The sequence below is a fragment of the Xenopus laevis genome, chromosome 4S (genome assembly GCF_017654675.1).
Source record: "Xenopus laevis strain J_2021 chromosome 4S, Xenopus_laevis_v10.1, whole genome shotgun sequence".
Classification (NCBI taxonomy): Eukaryota; Metazoa; Chordata; class Amphibia; order Anura; family Pipidae; genus Xenopus; species Xenopus laevis.
In genome coordinates this window covers 25,992,570-26,018,147 of record NC_054378.1, presented here as the reverse complement: position 1 = coordinate 26,018,147, position 25,578 = coordinate 25,992,570, and positions in this window count along the sequence as shown.

Here is a 25,578-nt window from a genome sequence, read left to right as displayed (position 1 = left end):
AGTTAATGAGTGAATAAAGTATGTTTGGTTTGTAAGAGGCTGGTGTTATAGGAGCGCAGGGCAGATTTGTAGCTCCAAAAGTCTGATTCTGAAAGGGATTTGCGTCAGCGACGCTCAAGTGCACGTGAGTGTCTTTGGAGCGCTTTTGTATGAGCAGTATACCAAGGTTGAAGTGGTTTGGGTCTAGAACGTTTAGTTTTTATAGGAGCAAGCTCATTTAGGGCATACGGTTTAATACATATTTGCCAATATAGTGTTGTTTCCATGTTTTTATTGAAAACATAAATCATGACAGTTACAAGAGTGAGGGATTTTAAATGCAGATTCATGTGTGCAGAGATTGGACTCAAGTCTGAATCTACAGATCACTGAGAAGATCATGTACAGTGAGGACAGTGAGGTTGTGGAATGCACTGCCCGGTGATGTTGTGATGGCTGATTCAGTTAATGCCTTTAAGAATGGCTTGGATGATTTTTTGGACAGACATAATATCAAAGGCTATTGTGATACTAAGCTCTATAGTTAGTATAGGTATGGGTATATAGAATTTAATTAAAAGTACGGAGGGGTGTGTATATGGATGCTTGGTTTTCATTTGGAGGGGTTGAACTTGATGGACTTTGTCTTTTTTCAACCCAATTTAACTATGTAACTATGTAACTATGTACAGTAAAAAAATATCATCCTGTGGTTCTCAAATCAGTACTTGGCTGCCAATGGCATGATGGGGGTTGGTTGGCAGCTGGAGAGCTATAGGTTAAAGATCCCCAAATGTACCATTGTTTTACTGCTGGCATATTGACAAATATTCTGTCTTGCATGTAATTGTAATCTAAACATCTAAAACAGACCTTCCCAAGTTGGTGAACAGTAGAACATGAGTTATACTTAGTGATAAGCACATTTTGTCGCTAGACGTGGATTCGCTGCAAAATTACTCATTTTGCCATCTGCAATTTTTTTTGTGAAACTGTGGCAAAAAATTTGCCTTGAAAAAATTTGCAGCAACAAAAAAGTCACCTAAACAAAAATGTTGCCACAAGAAAAACGCCCATTGACTATTGCATTTGAAGTGAGAGAAAAAGGTTGCACTTGTAAAAAATTGTTGTACTGTACGTAAAAAAATGTCTCCAATTGAATTCAATGCAGTTTCATTTTTGCAGTTTTTCAAAATTTTCGACGAAACAGGACAGATTCGCTCATCACAATTCATACTGGACTATATTATTCAGATGGGACTCTAAGTGGAGAGTGTTGTACAACTATACCTTCTTTGCTGTTGTGTAAAAAGAAAATAAAGCCTATGAGTCCCTACAGAATATTCAGAAGAGCTGTATTCAGTTACAGCATTTTTTGGTAGGAAGTAGCAGGTAAACATGATGGTATGTGGTTAATAAAAACATCTTCCCCCAGTGATACTTAAGGGGTAATTTACAAAGTGCAGGACAGGTTGGAAAAATCAGACACAAGCAATGTTCATCACACTTTGCACACTTCACTGCACTACACTGCACAATTTACTCATGTCTGCGTGTGTGTTGCCTAGGGTTGCCACCTCACCCTTTTAAAACCGAACACATATGGAATCCACAGCCTGCATGGCTAATTAGCAATTTATTTAGATGCATGATGCATGGCTGCACATAAATCAGTTCAGTCTGCAGCATGCATCTAAATGAATTGCTAATTAGCCATGCAGGCTTTGGATTCCATATTTGTTTGGTTTTTAAGGTAGCAACCCTAGTGTTGCATACATTCTGCAGTGAGTTATTCCTTTTTCTCTGTAATAAGACAACACTACTTTGCACTTGATTGTAACCATACTAACACAAACCCTTACTGGTGGTAAAGATATTCTATTTTAATTTAGTCATGTTCAATTTTCTTTTTTTTTTTTTTTTGGTAGATTTAAAGTATGTTGATCCAAGTTACAGAAAAACTTCAGGTCCAAGAAGTGAAGTAATAGATCCCATACTTTTATTAATAAAATAGATAATTATATTCAAAAACCATTAAAACAGAATGCAAGTTCTATATTATTGTTTGCAAAGTCAAATCAACATGAAAGACTTAATTTCTGCCTGAAGGTGTAGGAAACAAATTTCAATACATGTATAAAGAGCCCAATGCTTGAGATTAGACTGGGTATTGTACAGCAGTAATTCAGAAGTTAAATTATGTTCTTTCAATCAATGTATTGAGAATTGTAATAATCATGCATCTAGTTATGACTAAATGCTGAAAAATATTTTATAGATTTGAGACTAATTATATTTCTCTCCAGACCCAAGGATTTCAAACATTATTGCAAATGGATAGATTAGTCTCTAGAGGTCAGTAACGTTCCACAAGATTTTTATTTTAACCTACAACATAGTGCTGTATGTCAAATGCCACAAATCTTAATTTTGAATATAAATGATGATAAAAAAAATAAGAAATCTATTTTCTACTGTTTCAAATAAATATATATGAAAATTGCAGTTAAGTTTTAATTAATCGTTAGATTTATCAAGTATTGCTGAATATTTGCAGGCTATATAAAGTAATACATATATGGGATGATTATCCAGAAAGCTTATATCCAGAAAGCTCTGAATTACAGGAAGACTGTCTAGAGCCTATTTTAAGCAATAAATAATATAATTTTAATAAAACTTATTGAACCAAACTCAGCAGGCAATTTTCCATACACAATTACTACAGACAGCGGAGATGGTTATGTATCTTGCTGCCTTCCCCTTCACTTTGCAAGCACCTCTGCAATACCCTTTATCCCTAATGGTCATAAATAAATGGCACTGAGACAGGAGTGTGGAATATAATAACAAATGTATAAACTTGTTTATCTTACCCCCATACTGGCCACAGTAAGTGCAGTAGGCATGTGAGATGCCCTTAATATCACAACCGAATAACAAGCAAAGGATCAATTAACCACCGCAAGGAGTTTGTGTAAGCCTACACGGAAATCTGACCTCCACCCATGAGGGAAAGGGCCCTCTCCACTCTGTCTTGCTACGCACCAGGTGCAGACTCTTTGGTTTAAAAGTTTACATAGTTAAATTGGGTTGAAAAAAAAAAGTCCATCAAGTTCAACCCCTCCAAATGAAAACCCAGCATCCATACAGACATCCCTCCATACCTTCACATAAATTATATATATATATATATACACATATCTACTGTATACTAACTATAGAGTTTAGTATCACAATAACATTTGATATTATGTCTGTCCAAGAAATCATCAAAGCCACTCTTAAAAGCATTAACAGAATCAGCCATCACAACATCATACGGCAGTGTATTCCACAACCTCTCTGTCCTCACTGTAAAGAACCACCTATGTTGCTTCAAATGAAAGTTATTTTACTCTAGTCTGAAGGGGTGGCGTCTGGTGCGGTGATCCTCTTTATGGGTGAAAAGGTCCCCTGCTATTTGTCTATAATGTTCTCTAATGTACTTGTAAAGTGTAAGCATGTCCCCTTGCAAGCACCTTTTTTTCCAGAGAAAACAACCCCAACTTGACAGTCTACCCTCATATAAGTCTTCCATCCCTCTAACCAGTTAATTTGCACGTCTCAGCTCATTTATATCCCGCTTCAAGACTGAAGTCCAAAACTGCACTGCATACTTCAGATGAGGCCTTACCAGAGACCTATAAAGAGGCATAATTATGTTTTCATCTCTTGAGTTAATGCCCTTTTATGCAAGACAGTACTTTTTGCTTTAGTGGCCACAGAATGACACTGCCCAGATAACAACTTGTTATCTACAAAAAACCCTACATCCTTCTTAGTTAAGGAAACACACCGCCATTTTGTGTATATCTTGCATTTATATTATTGTTGCCAAAGTGCATAACATTGCATTTATCAACATTGAACCCTATTTTCCAGTTTGCTGCCCAGTTTTCCAACTCAAATCAAATCACTCTGCAAAGTGGGAGCATCCTTCATGGATCCTATAGTTCTGCACAATTTAGTATCATCTGCAAAAATAGAAACAGAATGTTCAACCACCTCCACCTCAATGCCCACCTCCAAGTTGAAAAGGACCTAGTACAAAGCCCTGTGGTATAAAATGCACTTTGCAGTGACAGCTACTTTGTTTTATTTAATGGTTAAACAATTTTTAGCAGACTTAAGTTATGGCGAGCCAGATTAAAAATAAAGATTCCTATCCGAAAAAAACGCCAGGTCTCATGCATTCCAGATAATGGATTAATAATAAGAAATATATAATAATAAAAAAAAACTAAACTGTTAAAATCCAGGCCTCTTTAAACTGATTAATTCCTGGTAATTCTGCTCATCTGTATATCTCTTTGTCTCTGCTATATACTGTTATTTAAAACAATACCTTGCAGACCTATCTGCTGCAAACAATCTAAACAACTGGTGGTGTCAAATTTCTTGCACAACCTGCTTTCTTTAATCAATGATTAATTGATTAATTAAATTATAATTTGTCATGCAGGCTCTGGTTTTCCCAACACAGGTGCTATGGAAATGGCAGTTAAACAAGGCAATGATAAGGCACAAGGCACTGAAACCAACACTGTACCCTGCTAATTTGTAACTACCAATCTTGATACGTTATATCTACTGATGGGCAAATGGCAGAAAATTTGAGAAATGCATTGAAGTCAATGGGCATCAAAATTATTTTGATGCACGACAAATTTTACACAAGCAACAATTTTTACATGTGACTTTTTTTGTCCAAATGCATTAATGTCAATGACGTGAAAATTATTTTGATGCTCGACAATTTTTACACTAGCAACTTTTTTGTCTCTGCAAATGTTTTCGTCAGCAAATTTTTTCAGCAGTTTGATCCCATAGAAAGTGAGTTTTTCTGTGGTGAGTTTGAATCTCACATTTTGATAAATCTGCCCCCATGAAGTTTTTAAAGCATTTTGTTCAGAAGCTCCAGTTTGCCTTCTTTTCGTATAAGTTAAGAACCTACAGCTCATATTCTCTGCCCTGTTTTATGGGTAGCTATCAGGTCCGGACTGAGAATTAAAATAGGCCCTGGCTTTTCAGGTACACAGAGGCCCAATCAGCCCACATAGAGGCACAAACATCCCCCACCAGCCCAACATAGAGGCCCAAGCAACCCCCACCAGCCCACTAAATACTGACTTTCTATGGGACCTTATAGCAGCCCCTCTGGCATTTGCCAGAACCCACAGATTGCCAGTCCGGGCTTGGTAGCTATACACCTTACTCGTATTACCATAGCTGGAAGCAGGGCAAATGGTGGGGTAGGATTCTGATGCGCCATCATTAGAGGTAGAGAAAGAGAGAGAGAGAGAGAGAGAGAGAGAGAGAGTTCTGGAAGCCAGCACAACTTGTAAAGTGGTTGTATTTGCCTGGGTGCAACAAGCCCAAAAAGTAGAAGTAGAGCTTGCACTCAAAGGTCTTACAAAAAGTTTTCAAGTGTTTATTGAATCAAAAAAACAACTAACGTTTCGGCTAGCACTCTAGCCTTTGATATATATCTTTACCATAATATCTCAACTGCCTCCTGTCCTAATCTGGCTATCTCTGTCTACTATAACACACTCACCACTGCCCTTAATGAGCCCGTTCCTGCTTGCCAGGATATGTAGCTTATACTAATGCTAATGTGTCATTTCATTAGCCACTTGAGTTGCTCTGGCACAAATCCTATTTAGAAACAGACTTTGCAGCTATAAGCTATAAGCCATCAGCCTGTGTGCCCATAGCCTTAAATCGGACAATTTATATTTCTGCAGCACCCAATGAAATAGCCTTTTTTTGTGCTTTAACAAACCATGCGACTTGAAAGTGGGTACTGTATGAGATAATCAGAAAAAATGGCATGGCTTAAACCTATCTAAGTACTCCAGCTTATGTATTCCATCAGGCATTGGTGTTTTGTTTTCAGTAACTTTTCAGTAACTTTGCATAAACATTTAAATACCATATTGTGTATCAGACACTGACTTAATTCAGCTGAGCAATCTGTCCCCCTACAATGTAGGTATTCAATCTCACTCTTCTTCATTGAAATAAAAAAATGCTTAGGCACAATTTTTATTTTCCCAGTTCCTTATAATCAATTTATTTAAATTTACTATAAACCCATATTTCTTTTACTATTAATATATTTAAACATTTTTGGGGGGTTAGTTTCTACCTGTAAAGCAATAAGTTCCTTATTTTTCATATTAGTATTTTTGGTTGATAATTGATACAACACCTATTGCAGTATTTATGTAATTTAAAAACTCATCTGGATTCTCTGAAATATAAGGGCTCAATTAGTCCACAAGTGCAGTGAGCAAATTACAATTCTGAATGCAGTCTTCACCTTTACTGAAAGTGGTTTTATGAGCAACTTACTGTTGAGAAAAGTGCATGTAGTCTACTTCATTACAGTCATAAATGAGCCATGTAGTGTTTTAATGCTTTCCTATTCTTTCCTGTTCAGCTCTTTGCTTGTGAGGTAAGCCAGTTAAGATGGCCCTTAAATGAATTAAACTTTTCTTCTTAAAAAGTAAACCTTGAAAAAATTAAAAAATACAATTAAATAATGTTGTTCAGGGTGGATTTTGCTTATTTTTTAGTTTCAGGGCTGCTTTTGGAACAATAGGGCCACCTGTTATGGTCAAAAAGATATACTGTACCTTCAGAAGGAAAACAGAAAAGTTTTCTGAAGTTGCTCTGCACTGAAAAGAAGCCTGTGTATTTGGGTTTTCAGGTATTCAAGGTCAGAAGTTGCAGATGTACCTTCCTTTTTGATTTTGTTTATTGAGTGATTTTAGTTTAGTGTTTTATTTATCCATTTCTTCTCCCAAATAGCATGGGGCATTTTGGTCACAGTGGGGCACTTGGCACTCATAGGACAGTATACTAATGGTTTTGGTCCTCGCACACCCTGTCCTCTTAGCTAAACAAAGATGCCTGGTGCTCACTGGTGGAAGTCCAGCCACCTCCCAATATTCCTTGCAAAAAAAAAATCCAATGGCACATAGGACGAATGCAACACCTTAAGTGTTTCATGCTATCCATCAGGACATTTGCCCAGTGGACTGGGGGGGGGGGGAATCTTGGTTCTGTATAAGTGTAATGTTATTGGCTGACATGCTAGTCTAATTTTAGTTAATATTCTGTTGTAAAGTTTTCAATAAAAAACACAAAAACCTTATTATTGTTTGATCCTGCATTGTACTTGGTCCAGATATCAAGGATCATTTTGAGTAGGCATGTGGGTTGTATTCCTGTCTGATGAGAAGGAGGGTGTGGCATAGCCCAGCACCTCAGCTGTATGGGATGTTAGGTGGGGCCCCCTACTGGCAAAAGGCTGTTGAGTTGCTGGTCAACCAGCAGGGGTTCCAAAATACCGCCAGCATGAGTGGTAAAGTGACAAGGAAGTTGTGGACAACATGATCCCCTTATGGGGCAGGCTGGTAGCATCCCAAGTTAGTAGTGATGAATTTGTGAGCAGGCCTGGATTTTTGGTGAGGTGTAGAGCAGCAAAATTTAGGAGCAGCATGCCACCCAACTGCATTCTAAGGAGTACAGGGGACGCATAGCTTTCCAGTGCTCCAGCGCATGTATACATGAGCTCACAATGGGGTTGAGGGATTTTCTGAGTGTGCACATGTAGGGATGTAGCGAACGGCGGAAAAAATGTTCGCGAACATATTCGCGAACTTGCGTCAAAAATGCGAACGGTTCGCGAACGTCGCGAACCCCATAGACTTCAATGGGAAGGCAAATTTTAAAAGCTAGAAAAGACATTTCTGGCCAGAAAAATGATTTTAAAGTTGTTTAAAGGGTGCAACGACCTGGACAGTGGCATGCCAGAGGGGGATCAAGGGCAAAAATGTATCTGAAAAATACATTGTTGACACAGCGCTGCGTTTTGTGCTGTAAAGGGCAGAAATCACACTACATCACTCAGGTGATGTTTCTGGACACGGAATGTGAAAAAGCTCACACAGCTAGGTGGCACTTGGTTAAAGACTGGGCAAACAATGCCTGCAAGGGCAACGTATACAGTAGTGGATACGGAATATATTATTGCTGCTGTAAAAACATCACTCAGGTGATGTTTACGGACACGGAATTATTATTGTTATTTAGACAGAATGTGAAAAAGCTCACACAGCTAGGTGGCACTTGCATACCTCCCAACTGTCCCTCTTTTGACCACTCAACCCCCTGTCCCTCTTTTGTACTGGAAAGTCCCTCTTTTCTCTGCACTGAACAGCCAGAAAAAATACAGTTTCTAACTTAATTAGCTTTTGGCAGAGAGCTCAGAACAGCTAACAGGTGCAAATAAGATACTTTGTAACAATTTTGACTCTGGTTGGTGCTGGTAGTGGTGAACTACTAGGAGGAGCAGCACACCAGTCCCTCTTTTCTCTGAACTGAACAGCCAGAAAAAAAACAGTTTCTAACTTAATTAGCTTTTGGCAGAGAGCTCAGAACAGCTAACAGGTGCAAATAAGATACTTTGTAACAATTTTTATGAATGATACCGTCAAGTGAGCAAATAATAGTTTTTAATTACTAGTTGCTTGTCACCTCCAGGATGTTCGTCCTGTTGGTGGCAATATTTCTGTAGTGGTGTGTTTAGCAGTCACCATGCTTGTGCGCACGTGCACGGTCAGGCAGAGGTAATTCAATGTACAGTGAAGTGAACCAAAAAACACTGATTCTGCAGTGTGGGCCCAGTTTTGGTCTACTTTATTGATCACCTGCGGTGACCATAAAAGATGCGATTTTGCCACTGTTGCAGAACCCTGAAAAATTAGGCATGTGTACTTTCCTGAAAAATTATGTTTTTTTTGTTGCAGCCACTGAAGCACAGAGGCCAGAAAAAATATGCCATATAAATGCTGAAAATATTAATTTTTTTTTGTCGCAGCCACTGAAGCACAGAGGCCAGAAAAAAGATGCCATATAAATGCTGAAAATATGAATTTTTTTTTGTCGCAGCCACTGAAGCACAGAGGCCAGAAAAAATATGCCATATAAATGCTGAAAATATGAATTTTTTTGGTCGCAGCCACTGAAGCACAGAGGCCAGAAAAAATATGCCATATAAATGCTGAAAATATGAATTTTTTTTGTCGCAGCCACTGAAGCACAGAGGCCAGAAAAAATATGCCATATAAATGCGGAAAATATGAATTTTTTTGGTTGCAGCCACTGAAGCACAGAGGCCAGAAAAACTCAGGATTTACCTGTCCAAAAAGTTTTGATTAAAATGAAACCAGTAGGGTTTGCACCCTAGTTTGTAACGGTGGCGGAGGGAGGAGGACGCTAAAGGACAGCTGTGTGTGGAGTCATGCGGCGTGCAGAGAAGGACAGCTGCATGGGGAGTCAGAACAAGTCTTCCGGCGTGCAGTAACCCTCCGAGATCCATGCCTCGTTCATTTTAATAAAGGTCAGGTAATCCACACTTTTGTGACCTAGGCGAGTTCTCTTCTCAGTTACAATCCCTCCTGCTGCACTGAAGGTCCTTTCTGAGAGGACACTTGAGGCGGGGCAAGACAAGAGGTTCATGGCAAATTGTGACAGCTCTGGCCACAGATCAAGCCTGCGCACCCAGTAGTCCAGGGGTTCATCGCTCCTCAGAGTGTCGATATCTGCAGTTAATGCCAGGTAGTCCGCTACCTGCCGGTCGAAGCGTTCTTTGAGGGTGGATCCAGAAGGGTTCTGGCGCTGCCTTGGACTGAAAAACCTTTGCATGTCTGACGTTACAGAGTGGCCAAAGTGCATTGTCCTTGCAGGTGCGCTCGTGGCAGGATTACTGGCACCTCTGCCCCTGGAATGTTGATGAGTTCCTGAAGTGACATCACCCTTAAAAGCATTGTACAACATGTTTTGCAGGCTGGTTTGTAAATGCAGCATCCTTTCGGACTTGTGGTACGTTGGTAACATTTCTGCCACTTTATGCTTGTACCGAGGGTCTAGTAGCATTGCGACCCAGTACAGGTCCTTCTCCTTAAGCCTCTTGATACGGTGGTCCTTCAACAGGCATGACAGCATGAAAGACCCCATTCTCACAAGGTTGGATGCAGAGGTATCCATCTCCGCTTCCTCGTTATCAAGGACTATATCATCCACGGTCTCCTCCCCCCAGCCACGTACAAGACCAGGGGTCCCCAAAAGGTCACAACAAGCCCCCTGGGAAGCCTGCTCCTGTTGGTCCTCCTCCTCCACAAAGCCACCTTCCTCCTCTGACTCCACTTCTGACACCTCTCCCTGCGTTGCAGCAGGTGCCTGGGCTCGTTCTGGTGATTCCGACCAGAAATCGTGCGCTTCCTGCTCCTCGTCACGCTGGTCTACAGCCTCATCTGTCACTCGTCACACGGCACGCTCCAGGAAGAAAGCAAAGGGTATTAGGTCGCTGATGGTGCCTTCGGTGCGACTGACCATGTTTGTAACCTCTTCAAAAGGGCGCATGAGCCTGCAGGCATCGCGCATAAGCACCCAGTAACGGGGGAAAAAAATCCCCAGCTCTGCAGATCCAGTCCTACCACCCAGTTCAAACAGGTATTCATTGACGGCTCTTTGTTGTTGCAGCAGACGTTCAAACATGAGGAGCGTTGAATTCCAGCGAGTCTGGCTGTCGCAAATTAAACGCCTGACTGGCATGTTGTACCGCTGCTGAATGTCAGCAAGGCGTGCCATGGCTGTGTAGGAACGTCTGAAATGGGCCGACACCTTCCTGGACTGCCTGAGAATGTCCTGGAATCCTGGGTACTTCGAGACAAAACGTTGGACTATTAAATTCAGAACATGTGCCATGCAGGGCACATGTGTTAAATTGCCCAGTCTCAGTGCTGCCAACAGATTGCTTCCATTGTCACACACCACTTTTCCGATCTTCAGTTGGTGTGGGGTCAGCCACCGATCGGCCTGTGACTGCAGAGATGACAGGAGTACAGATCCGGTATGGTTTCTGCTTTCCAGGCACGTCATCCCCAAGACAGCATGACAACGGCGTACCTGGCACGTCGAATAGCCTAGGGGGAGCTGGGGGTGCACAGGTGTGGAGGAGGAGGACCCAGCAGCAGAGGAGGAGGAAGCAAAGGAAGAAGACGAGGTAGAGAGCGAAGGAGGAATAGAGGTGGTGGCAGAACCGCGTGCAATCCGTGGCGGTGACACCAACTCCACTATTGTTGTTGAGCCACACATTCCCTGCTTCCCAGCCATAAGCAAGTTCACCCAGTGGGCAGTGTAGGTGACATACCTGCCCTGACCATGCTTGGAGGACCATGCGTCAGTAGTCATATGGACCTTTGCCCCAACACTAAGTGACAGAGATGCGGTGACTTGGCTCTGCACATGGTGGTACAGGTGTGGTATTCCCTTCTTGGAAAAAAAATTGCGGCTGGGTACCTTCCACTGCGGTGTCCCAATTGCTACAAATTTGCGGAAGGCCTCAGAGTCCACCAGCTGGTATGGTAAAAGCTGGCGGGCTAAGAGTGCAGACAAGCCAGCTGTCAGACGCCGGGCAAGGGGGTGACTCGCAGACATTAGCTTCTTATGCTCAAACATGGCCCTCACAGAAACTTGGCTGGGGGCAGATGACTGGGAACTGGTGGTCAAGGTGGAAGGCGGAGTGGAGGGTGGTTCAGATGGGTCAAGGACAGCAGAGGTAGAGCAGTAAGATGCTGGACCAGAAGGAGGGTGGCTTTTAGTTTGTCTGCTGCCTTTGAGGTGTTGCTCCCATAGTGCTTTGTGCTTGCCGTTCATGTGCCTTCGCATAGAAGTTGTACCTATGTGGGTGTTGGGCTTCCCAAGGCTCAGTTTCTGACTGCACTCATTGCAAATTACAACGCTTTTGTCAGAGGCACACACATGAAAAAAATCCCACACTGCTGACCTTTTTGAAGCTGGCAATCTGGCGGTAACAGTAGAAGTTGGCGGCAATGACGGGTGCGTTGGCCGGCTGACCACAGGTGCCGATACATGTTGTTGCCCTACTGTTCCCTGCGAGCTGTCCTCCCTGCTTCTTCTAAGTCTTATTCTCCTCCTGCCTCTCTGACTCTCCGTCTCTCCATCTGAACTATCCTCCTCTTGCTCTCTTCTACTGGGCACCCACAAAACATCAATCTCCTCATCATCATTCTCCTCAGATGCATCAATTTCTTCTAACAGCTCACAGAAGGAAGCAGCAGCGGGGACCTCCTCATCACTCATTATGTACATCTCTGTTGTGTTGTCTGCCAGAATTATATCTGGTGTAACGTCCTCATCTCCTTCATCTTCTTCTGCCAATAATGGTTGCGCATCACTCAGTTCAAGAAACTCATGTGTAAATAACTCCTCTGACTCCAGTGAAGAAGGGGCGCCGGTGGTGGAGGAAGTGTTACGTGGGGTGCCCATAGCAGAGGAGGATGTTGTGGCAAAGTTAGAAACGGTAGAGGATGGGGTGTGCTGTGTAAGCCAGTCAATTACCTCTTCAGCATTTTGGGAGTTCAGGGTAATTGCCTTTGTAAAACTGGGCAATTTCCTAGGGCCACAGGATAGCATAGCAGCACGGCCCCTAGTGCCTCTGCGTGGCGGCCTGCCTTTGCCTGGCATTTTTTTTAAAACAACAACAACAACTCAGGTGGTGTTTCTGGAGACGGTATTATTATTGGTATTTAGACAGAATGTGAAAAAGCTCACACAGCTAGGCGGCAGTTGTTTGAAGAACACACTGGGCAAACAATGCCTGCAAGGTCAACGTATACACTACAGCAGTGGATACGGAATATATTATTGCTGCTTGGAAAACGTCACTCAGGTGGTGTTTCTGGAGACGGTATTATTATTGATATTTAGACAGAATGTGAACAAGCTCACACAGCTAGGCGGCAGTTGTTTGAAGAACACACTGGGCAAACAATGCCTGCAAGGTCAACGTATACACTACAGCAGTGGATACGGAATATATTATTGCTGCTTGGAAAACGTCACTCAGATGGTGTTTCTGGAGACGGTATTATTATTGATATTTAGACAGAATGTGAACAAGCTCACAAAGCTAGGCGGCAGTTGTTTGAAGAACACACTGGGCAAACAATGCCTGCAAGGTCAACGTATACACTACAGCAGTGGATACGGAATATATTATTGCTGCTTGGAAAACGTCACTCAGGTGGTGTTTCTGGAGACGGTATTATTATTGATATTTAGACAGAATGTGAACAAGCTCACACAGCTAGGCGGCAGTTGTTTGAAGAACACACTGGGCAAACAATGCCTGCAAGGTCAACGTATACACTACAGCAGTGGATAAGGAATATATTATTGCTGCTTGGAAAACGTCACTCAGGTGGTGTTTCTGGAGACGGTATTATTATTGATATTTAGACAGAATGTGAACAAGCTCACACAGCTAGGCGGCAGTTGTTTGAAGAACACACTGGGCAAACAATGCCTGCAAGGTCAACGTATACACTACAGCAGTGGATACGGAATATATTATTGCTGCTTGGAAAACGTCACTCAGGTGGTGTTTCTGGAGACGGTATTATTATTGATATTTAGACAGAATGTGAACAAGCTCACACAGCTAGGCGGCAGTTGTTTGAAGAACACACTGGGCAAACAATGCCTGCAAGTGCACTACTATTGGTGCACTACTATGAAGAACAGCAAACAGCACTGGACACGTTAAAGAACAGTAAGATAAGTAAAATAAAAAAATATATATATGTATATTAAAAAAAAAAATTACTCTGGTTGGTGCTGAACTACTAGGAGCAGCACACCAGTCCCACTCCCCAACACAGCTAGACTAATAGCACTGGGCTCTTATAGTAGCAAAGTAAAAAAACAAAAAAGAAAATAAAAGCAGTCCTTACAAGGACTATTGGGTTACAGGCAGCAGTCAGCAGATGAGATCAGAAGCAGTGCCCACAGCAGCTACATACAGAGCACTGCAGTGGAAGGTAGATTACTAGCCAGCAAAGCTACCTAACCTAAAATGTCCCTCAAATCCCTGCAGAGTTCTGTCCCTACAATACAGAGCAGTATCAAGTAGATTACTAGCCAGCAAAGTTACTATCAACTGTCCCTCAAATCACTCAACAGCTCTCTCCCTACACTAGCTCTTCCAAGCACACACAGGCAGAATGAAAAAACGCTGCAGGGCTTCAGTTTATATATGGAAGGGGAGTGGTCCAGGGGGTGTGGGGGTGGTCCAGGAGGGAGAGCTTCCTGATTGGCTGCCATGTATCTGCTGGTCTGGGGTGAGAGGTCAAAAATAAGCGCCAGGTAAGGCGAACCCAAATTCTTTTGGCGGACGCGAACAGTCGATGTTCGCGGGCGAACAGTCCGCGACATCCCTATGCACATGCAATCAAGCGGGTCCTATTGTTGTTGGTAGTCTCTCTGGCAAACTGCTATCTAATGGAAAATCTGCAATCAATGATGGTTTTATTACCACAAGGGTACTAACCCCACTATGATCCTCATGGGGGCCTTGAGCTGCACGACTACATAACCTAATCCTGCCTTTCGTTCTATATACTTTGACTTTACAATAACTATCTCTGAATTTTAACTAAACAGGCCTTCCAACTGCCCAGACTCAATCCTGTGTATACAGATTCTCCCGTGAGCTTGGATGGAGTCTGTTTTCAAGTCATATTTATTTTACCTGGAATTTTCTAGTCAGTACAGTCAGCAGGAAGGACTGACCATCTTCCAAATGGACAATAGGTTGGATATAGGATTATACCTAAAACCAACTGATGTTAATAATATTTTTGTTTTGTTGCTTATGTAAGTATTATGGTGCAAATATAAACTTTTATAAAAAAAAAGGGGTATATGAAACATAATGTATCTGGACCTTTTGCTAAGGTACACAATGATTCCAGTGGCCTTATATTTATCATAATCAGCCATATAAAAAGTTAAAAGGAGGAGACTCAAAACAAAGTCTCTCCCAGGAACAAACAAAGTTGATATACCAGCTGGGGACACTGATTTTGAATTGATGTTTTTTATGTCTTTATTTTTATTATAATATTTAGAATTGTTGTTTTAATAACTTACAGTATATGGTTTTAAATAACTCTATGTGTAATATGTTTTATTAATTTTGATCTATTTATGTGTATATTTAAATTGGACAATCTAGTATACCCTTGTGACCTTTAACCAATAAATACTAGGGGAGGGTGCTAAGGGCACACAGGAAGCTAAGGAAGTGTATTATATACACAAAATGCATTAGGCCATTTTACATGTAAGTTTGGATTTTAAATTTTGTGTTGAATTGATTAAAATTCTAAAAGTGCATTCTAATTCTTGTGCTGCCTTGAGTGTCTGTTTGGGAGTGCTGTGAGTGAAGTGACTAGAGAGGGCATTATGACCCTGCAGACACTAGGAGGAAAGTTACATGGAAGGAAGAGAAGCAAATTCTTAACCTGTGCGTGAAAGAGAGTGATTTCCCTTGAAGCAGGGAAACTTCAGTGTCTAGGTAAGATTGGTGAGTCTTATCTGGGTGGCATTGAACTTTCTCTCATTGATTTCTCCTCTCTTTACAGATTTGGTTGACCTCTAAGGCTGTCAACATGCAAGTTTTTCTAGACTCTGAGGGCTGCAGGGAATTTCATGGGCTCTGCTTTCGCCAAGCATCTTGGTATTCCCCTGTTTCCCTTGTCTACCCTCTTGCGGGTCCTGGCGATTGATGATAGACCGTTAACATTAGAAATCATCTCTGAAATGACTGGGGAAGGCAGATTTATCTATCTAGAAGTTTCAATTCTATGGATCATCACAATGAGGACCACGATCCAATAGTTCCTCTTATCAAGATTGTTGCTTCCCTGCTTCTGCAATTTGCCACCCAGATTGAGTCAGTTCAATCCTCGGCTCCGCTAACACCCCCATTGGGATGATATACGTTGCCCAGTGCTGCACACTGACATCATCTCACAGCCCTGTGCTGGTCATGTCATTGTGCCAAAAATACAGAAAAAATGTAAAATAAAAGAAATGCCAAGACACAGGTTCAATGCCTGAAAATAGGTTGCATTTGTTAGTGTTCCTGGGGACTTCTTATTTATCTGCTGTTTCGTGGACTTCTGATCCTCTGCTTTGTTCCTGACCACGTCTGACCACTGTCTGCCTTTCAATTTTTGCCTGCATACAACTATGATCATTCTTAACCTCTTGACTACCATGTACTGAACTTTATGGCTTGTGCTTCCTCCTTGTTTCAGCCTTTTCCACTAATTGAGCTGTCAGGCCCTGACAAGAGGGAGTACAAGTTGAGGAGCAGGACTTACTATCAGGAGCGCCCGATGGCACTCCGCTCCTCTTTAGTGCCGCGTCCAAGATGGTGGTGCCCATAGCCAACACATGGATCATGCATCTGCCGGTGCACAGATGCATGATGTCATCACGTCGCGTCTGGCACCAAAATTCAAAATAAAAGAAAGCCAAGGTCACAAGTTCAATGCCCAATAAAAGGAATTGCTGGCTTGTATTCCTGGGTGTTTCTAAATTGATTACTAGTATTTGCCTGGACTATTGACCCTGCCTGAACCTTCTTACTTTAATACTTGCTGCCTGCCTACTGAACTACTGCCTGAACTTTAAATATGATTACTCTTGATCCCTCTAATTACTCCAAACTTGAACTTTGTCCTGAAGCTTCCTCCTTGGTCCAGACTTCCGTGCGCCTAGAGCCGATAGGCCCCTTACTGTATTATGGACCCTACTGATGAAGCTCTGGCTGATGTGGAAAAAATGATCCGGGGATTGGCATCTCGCATGGAAGCTTATGAAGCCCAGTAGAATCACACAGGGCAAGTGTTAGAGGCCTTTCACTCCTGGATGCCATCCGCTTCTCTGGCCGCGGGAAATCCTCCCGCTGCAGTTGCTACTGTGGCCTCATCGGTGGTGAGTCCCGCTTTCGTCCACCTCCCTGAATTTAATGGGGATGCTCAAGCCTGTAGAGGTTTTGTGACTCAATTCCTTATTCAGTTTGCGTTCCAACCCTCACAATACTCCAGTGAGTGGCCTATGGTGGGATATGTGATGTCCAGGTTAGAGGGCAAGCCATTAAAATGGGCAACACCACTCTGGAAGAAGAATGGCTAATGCCTCTTCCTGACTCCTTCAGATCCGGTAAGGGAATTGCAGTGCCAGTGAGTACGCCATTGATTTCATAACTTTGATGGCTGAAACTAACTGGATCAACATGTTCTATCAAGGTTTGTCCAGCAGACTCAAAGACAACTTAGTCTCCAGGGATTGTCACAAACAATTGGTGGTTGTTAATGTTACATTCTCTACTTGGAGTAAGGTTCTTAGTGGGGTAACCCAGGGCTCGGTATTAGGTCCACTTTTATTTAACTTGTTCATTAATGACTTAGGGGAGGGTGTTGTAAGTAATGTATCAGTTTTTGCAGATGACACAAAACTATCCAGCCCAATTAATTGGCAGCTCTGTGGCAAATGAGATTCAGTGTTGAGAAATATAGTCATGAAAAGTCATGCACATGGGATGTAAAAACATCCAAGCCACTTATACCCTTAATGGTACTGCACTAGGCAAATCCATTATGGAAAAGGACCTTGGAGTCCTTGTAGATGATAAACTTGGCTGTAGCAAGCAATGCCAGTCAGCAGCATCAAGGGCAAATAAGGTCTTAAGCTGTATTAAAAGGGGCATAGAATCACTGGAGGAGGGGGTCATTCATCCACTTTATAGAGCACTTGTAAGGCCCCATCTAGAATATGCCGTACAGTTTTGGTCTCCATCACAGGACATTATTTTATTAGAGAGGGTACAGAGAAGGGCAATTAAGCTGGTGAAAGGTATAGAAAATCTTAGCTATGAGGAAAGACTGGCCAAATTGGGGATGTTCACGCTGGAGAAGAGGTGGTTAAGGGGTGATGTGATAACTATGTATAAATATATAAGGGGATCATATAATAATCTCTCTAATGCTTTATTTACCAGTAGGTCTTTCCAGCTGACACAAGGTCACCCATTCGATTAGAAGAAAAGAGTTTCCGCCTAAATATTCGGAAGGGGTTTTTTACAGTGAGAGCTGTGAAGATGTGGAATTCTCTACCTGAAGGGGTTGGATGGCTTTTTAGCAAGTGAGGGAATACAGGGTTATGGGAGATAGCTCATGGTACAAGTTGATCCAGGGAATAGTCCGATTGCCATTTTGGAGTCAGGAAGGAATTTTTTCCCCCTCTGAGGCAAATTGGTGAGGCTTCAGATGGGGTTTTTTGCCTTCATCTGGATCAACTGGCAGTTAGGCAGATATAGAGGAAAAAAAAGGTTGAACTTGATGGACGTGTGTCTTTTTTCAACCTTACTTACTATGTTACTATGTTACTATGTTACTTGATTGCTCTCGCCATCAAAGTAGACACCTGACTCAGGGAGCACCAATCCTGTGCCCCAAAAGAACTCTCATCGATTTCTTTTGGCATTACAGATTCGGCTACCTGATAAGACTATCAATGTATATGCTTTTCTTGATTCCAGGGCTGCAGGAAATGGATGCTTTTGCCAAGTTCCTGAGAATTCCCCTATTCCCTCTGCCTAATCCCCTAAGGGTTTGGGTGATTAATGATTGACCGATAACTTCTGAGATAATCTCTGACGGTCTGATGCCTACATCGAGAGAAATGATCTTTTCTTTTAATAAACTGTCCATTGGCTCCTCTAGTGTTGGGTCTACCCTGGCTCCATCTGCATAATCTTTCTATTAACTGGTCAGCCAACCAGATATCACATTGGAGCCCTTTTTGTCAGAAGAACTGTTTGCCTGCTAAGTCCGTTTACCGGGTGTCCCTTGCTGCAGCGGATCTTCAGTCTTTGCCTGCAGTGTACAAAGACTTTTCAGATGTCTTTTGTAAGAAGTCTGCAGAGATGTTCCCTCTTCATCGCTCCTACGATTGTCCCACCAAACTTCTCCCCATTACCATGCCCCCCAGAGGTCGGACCTACCCCCTGTCTCCTGCAGAGCAGAGAGAATATATTAAAGATAACCAAGGAGCCCAATAGGCTGATGTCCATGCTCCTCAACTGGTACGGGAATTTTACAAACAGTTTCCAAGGTTATAGTGGTCCAGTGTCCCCCCTGGGGGAGGGGGTAATGTCAGGAGTGCACGATGATGCTCCGCTCCTCTTCGGCACCACATCCAAGATGGCGGCACCCATAGTCACCATGTGGACAGCGGCACCAGTGCAGTGACGCCAGCGCACAGATGATGGCATCATCATGTTGCGTCTGCTGCCAAAATTCAAAATAAAGGGATGCCAAGGTCACAGGGGTTGTATTCCTGGGTGTTCCTAAATTAATTATTAGTATTTTGACTTTTGACCCTGCCTGAACCTTCTTGTACTTTGATCCTTGCTGCCTGCCTACTGAACTATTGCCTGAACTCTGACTATGATTACTCTTGATCCCTCTGATTTCCACAAACTTGAACTTTGTCCTGAAGCTTCCTCCTTAGTCTGGACTTCCCTGCGCCTGGAGCCGATAGGCTTCTGAAACTTACACACCAATGAACTTATCCTTTGTGGTCATCTGGAAGTGAACACCAACTGTATATTGCACTCACACATAAATAACAAGAGCCCTGGGGGAACTTTTGACATCCAGCAAGTAACTTTTACATATGTATGGAGCACTGAAAGGATGAGGCAGAACCACATGATTGACTACAAAAGCAGTTCTTTGTTTTTTTCTGTGCTGTGAAGAGATATTTTTATGCTTTCCCGTTGGTAACTCCCTCTTACACCCAAACGTTCTCATGTCATACAACTATGAAGATTTTCATTCATCCAGGTCATGGTATATCTAGTAGGACTTGTATGAGTAATCAATGAAGACATGTCACTACTCATCCGAGCAGCTTCTTCAGTTCAACTGACTGGTGTGGGTAGTTCTTGGCAATTAAACTCTTCCACTAATACAATCACAATGGCACATTGTAACTCTTCAAAGAGGTGACATCTGAAGAAATTCACAGAGGTGTTGATTCTGTGTAGTTACTGTGATAGGATTATCCAATGTGTCATGCAACTCCTAGAACAGGTGTTACTTGTGAGAGTTGCATGAATGGATGTGTGAAGTGTTCTGAAACTGCGGGGGTACAGATGTCAGAACAGCATTGTATGTAGCAGACAGGTCGAAGGCCCCCGCCTCTGTTCAGGGATGGTTTCTCCACCTTGACATGAATCGCCTCTTTCACGCATCGTTCAAACCAGTGGTCTTCTTTATCCAAGATTTGGACCTTTCTATCTTCAAAGGAGTGTCCCTTGTCTTTTAGGTGTAGAAAGACAGCTGAGTTTTGCCCTGTAGAGTTCGCCCTCCTATGGGGATCCTGTGGGGATTTCAATACAACTTCAACCATTTAGCACGAATTCTTTTATGCGTGCCATCTGATTTTCTATGAGTATATGGATTACGGATACCGAGGATTGCAGCAAGGTTCCCAGATAGAGCACCACCCATAAATGTGAGCAGATTCTGCAATACTATATGCATTCGCTTGGAGAGCAGTTGTTTTGTCTCCCCAATGTATAGATCTGTGCACTCCTCGCTACACTGGACTCCGTATACCACAATGCTTTGTTTTTCTTTTGGTGTTGGATCCTTTGGGTGTACTAGTTTTTGTCTCATCACCACCTATGTCTCCAGCACTGCCTTACAATCTGCACCCCTGCTGTTAGCACAACCTGTACTGCTCTCTGCAACTAACATGACTATAGAAATCCAGGAGGGCAATAAACTTGCTGCTGGATAGAACGGGAAACCTGGAGCAGCACACATGGAGGAGATCTTGGTGTGGGTGGCATACCCTCTCTCTCTCTCTCTCTTTGTTGATATTTATTACAGTTTATTTTCATCATCAATCTATTCATATAGTAGACTGTAAGATCTATGGGGCAGCGACCTCCTTCCTACTATGTCTCTTACCTAATCTTGATGTCATTATTTAAGCACTGTGTATTGTGCATATTTATTGTATTTATTATGTAACGTCCTCCCTGTGTGTACTTTATATATAATACACAAAAGCCATGAATATCCTGTAAATTATATCCTTATAAACGGTGAGTTCTGATGTCATCAGTTATAAACGGTGAGTTCTGATGTCATTTCTGTCACATGACTCATTGAAATTTGTGTATTATAATAAATAAAGTACCCCCAGTTGCAAAATATGAGGATATTAGAAGTTACCTCGGAGTTCCATGACCTGTATAAAAACACTCGGCCTTCGGCCTCGTGTTTTTATATGGTCATGAAACTCCTCGGTAACTTATAATATCCTTATATTTTACAAGAGGGGGTACTTTATTCACTATATATTGTACTTTTATGAATTGTACATTGCTGCAGCTCCTAAACAATGCTTTATAAATAAAGCCGATTATTCATACGATACTCGAAACATACAAACTTGGTCTCGATAATACAGGGGCCAAAATTCTGTCTTGGTTTATCACTAACACCACCGAAAAAACCCACACCCCCAAATTAAGGATATGTGATGGTATGACAGAAACTAGTCTCCATTATGGTTTACTCCTTTGAAATCCATTTAGAAGCACATGACCTGGAGCAGGTTTAGCTTCAGTTTTTCCTTCCTAATGATAATTTTAACCTCAGCAATTTCTGGATACCTTACCTTTTAATCTTATTAATTAAAGGTTAAGTTTATTTCATCTTGATGGGAACCTCGGACTGATAGAGCGGGATGGTGCAAACATAGGGGTCAAACTTTCGCTTTCTCTCTTTATGTTACCTATATAATCATTGACCCTGCACACCACTTGTTTGTTTTCACATTTTAATGGAGGGTGCTACCATTTTTTTTTTGTATATATATATATATATATATATATATATATATATATATATATATATATATATATATATATATATATATATATATATACACACAGGTATGGGACCTGTTAACCAGAATGCTCGAGACCTGGGGTTTTCCGGATAACAGATCTTTCCGTAATTTGGGTCTTCATGCCTTAAGTCTACTAGAAATACATTTAAACATTAAATAAACCCAATAGGCTGGTTTTGCTTCCAATAAGGATTAATTATATTTTAGTTGGGATCAAGTACAAGCTACTGTTTTATTATTACAGAGAAAAAGGAAATAATTTTTAAAAATTTGGATTAATTGGATAAAATGGAGTCTATGGGAGACATTCCGTAATTCGGAGCTTTCTGGATATTGGGTTTCCGGATAAGGGATCCTATACCTGTATATATATATATATATATATATTTTTTTTATATATATATATATATATATATATATATATAGATATATATAGTCCCGGATCATCAATTGCAAAAACATTTCAGAGAGAGACATAGTGTTTCTCTGCTAACAGCACTACTGGTCTCACCTCAGTAACAATATCTGAGAATCTGTGGCCCAACATACATTCCATCAATCACTTTTACCCAGGAAACTGGGTACCTTTTTGTCACCATACCACATATCCCCCCCTCTCTCAAGCCCGTAGGGCTGAGCACAGTATGCCACCAATGCATGTACCCTGGAGAGAGCATCTGCATTCCCTTGCATCTTTCCAGGTCTATGTTCTACTGAGAACTTGAAATTTTGAAGGGACAAGAACCATCTGGTGACCCTGGCATTCTTTTCCCTATTTTGGGCCATCCACTTAAGTGGGGCATGTTCAGTGACAAGTTTGAACTGCTTCCCTAACAGATAGTATCTCAAGCTCTCCAGTGCCCACTTGATGGCCAGGCACTCTCTCTCTACAATGGCATACCTGCGTTCAGCGGGGGTTAGCTTCCTGCTTAGGTATGCTACTGGGTCTTCTTCCCCATTCACTACTTGTGACAGAACAGCCCCTAACCCAATCTCAGAGGCATCAGTCTGTACAAGAAACTGTTTCTTGAAATCAGGAGCTATCAGTACAGGGTATCTGCACAGGGATGCCTTCAAGTTTAGAAAGGCTTCCTCTGCCTCTGTGGTCCATGTAACTGTCCCAGCTTTACTCCCTTTTGTGAGGTCAGTAAGCGGGGCTGCTAGGGTGGCAAAATTGGGGACAAACCTCCTGTAATATCCCACTATCCTTAGAAAGGCCCTCACTTGCTTCTTGGATTTGACCGTGGCCACTCCTGAATTCCCTCAATTTTGGACACCTGTGGCTTGACTACCCCAAATAGCGGGCCTCTTCTAACCCCATTGCACACTTTTTGGGATTTGATGTCAGACCCGCCTTCCAGATAGAGTCAAGGACCTCATGTACCCGGGGCAAATGACTTTCCCAGTCTGGGCTAAAGATAACCACATCGTCCAGGTAAGCTGAAGCATATCCTCGATGCGGTTTGAGAATGCGGTCCATCATTCTCTGGAACGTTGCTGGGGCCCCACGTAAGCCAAACGGTAAGCGTTTATATTGCCACTGCCCCTCAGGAGTGGAAAATGCAGTCTTCTCTTTGGCCCTTTCAGTGAGGGGTACCTGCCAATACCCCTTGGTAAGGTCTAGGGTGGTAATGTAGCGGGCCTGCCCTAGCCTTTCTATCAATTCGTCGACCCGGGGCATTGGATATGCATCAAACTTGCTGACCTCATTTAACTTTCTGAAGTCATTGCAAAATCGGATGCTACCATCCAGTTTTGGGACAAGGACAATGGGGCTGGACCATTCACTATGGGACTCCTCAATTACATCCAGCTCCAACATCCTTCTAATCTCCTCTGTCACTGCCTGGCGTCGTGCCTCGGGTATCCTATAAGGTTTGACATTGACTTTAACCCCAGGTCCAGTTATAATGTCATGTTTAATAAAATCAGTAAGCTCAGGCTGGTCTGAGAATATTTGTCTATTCCGGATCAGAAACTCTTTCATCTCCTGCTTCTGACTGTTAGTCAGGGTCTCAGCCACTTTTACCTCAGGCACCTGTGGGATTTCTACCTCTACAACTGCAGGACAGGCGGACAGCGATTCCCTATCCTTCCAGGGCTTAATTAGGTTAACATGGTAGAGCTGCTCTTTTTTCCGCTTGTTTGGTTGGGACACTTTATAATTAACATCCCCTACGCATTCTATAATCTCGTAGGGGCCTTGCCATGTGGCCAGGAACTTACTTTCCACCGTAGGAACCAGGACTAACACCCTGTCCCCAGGATGGAAAGTTCGGACACGAGCCGATCTATTATATATGCAGCTTTGAGCTTGCTGGGCCTGAAGCATATGTTCTCTCACAAGGGGCATTACCTTTGCAAGACGGTCCTGCATGTCTGCAACATGCTCTACCACACTTTTGTGTGGGGTGGCTTCAGACTCCCATGTCTCCAGGATTTCAGACTTCAGCTTGTTATAGTCCCTTGCATCCTCGGAGGACAGGTCATAAAAAGCTTTCTGGGAATTCCCCACTAGTAGTGGTGCAACAATCATTGCCCATTGCTCCCTCGACCAGGCTTGCTGCTCCGCCGTCCTCTCAAAGGTACAGAGGAAGGCCTCCACATCATCCTGCCCAGTCATTTTCCGCAGGAGGTGGCTTCCTGGGATGGAGCGTGGCACTCTGGGGACTAGGGCAGCATCCCCAGAGACCCTGGCTGTCAGTTGTTTTACCACCTCAATTTGCAGCTGCCGATCTTTCTCTGCAGCCTGCGCCAGTGCAGTGATCTGGGCCTCCAACAGACGATTTGCCTCCTGCTGGGTGGCGTTAGACTGCTGCTGTAGCAACTGGCTCTCCTGGTGGGCCTTCTGTAAAGTTGCAGTGCTCTGCAGCAAAGACTTGAGGACATCATCCATTTCACAACTTTTAAGTGTACTGTCTCTTTAAATCTCACTTATAAACTATACAGTCTGCACAATACCCACAGGAGACTTACTGTGGTTAGGCAACTTCCGCGTGTGGCAATCGCTGCCTGCATCCGAAACACCAATTGTGGGGGTTCACTCGCTGGTAGGCTGCAAAAGAGGCGACTTCACACACCTGGATCGGTTTAAGGGCTTCCCGCCCGCGTTTATTTTCCAGCGGCTGCAGAAATTTCCCCTCGCAGGGGGAAGGTAACCGAAACACAGCAGTTCAACCGAAAAAAATCCAACCTTCTGGTTCACAAAATAAATGCTTTGCTTTCTCTCCTGAAGCTGAGCAATACCAGCAGTTTGTCTCACACACATTCAGCCCTGCTGCTCAGCATCAGGTGTACTAAGTAGGCCTAGGGCCTCTTGAAAACCTGGCCTACGGATTTGGGAATCCGTCCCACCCTACTCTTGCAGATTCCCAGTAAGACCAGTCCCGGATCATCAATTGCAAAAACATTGTAGAGAGACATAGTGTTTCTCTGCTACTGGTCTCACCTCAGTAACAATATCTGAGAATCCGTGGCCCAACATACATTCCATCAATCACTTTTCCCCATGAAACTGGGGACCTTTTTGTCACCATACCACAATATATATATATATATATATATATATATATATATATATATATATATATATATATATATATATATATATATATATATATATATATATATATATATATATATATATATATATATATATATATATATATATATATATAT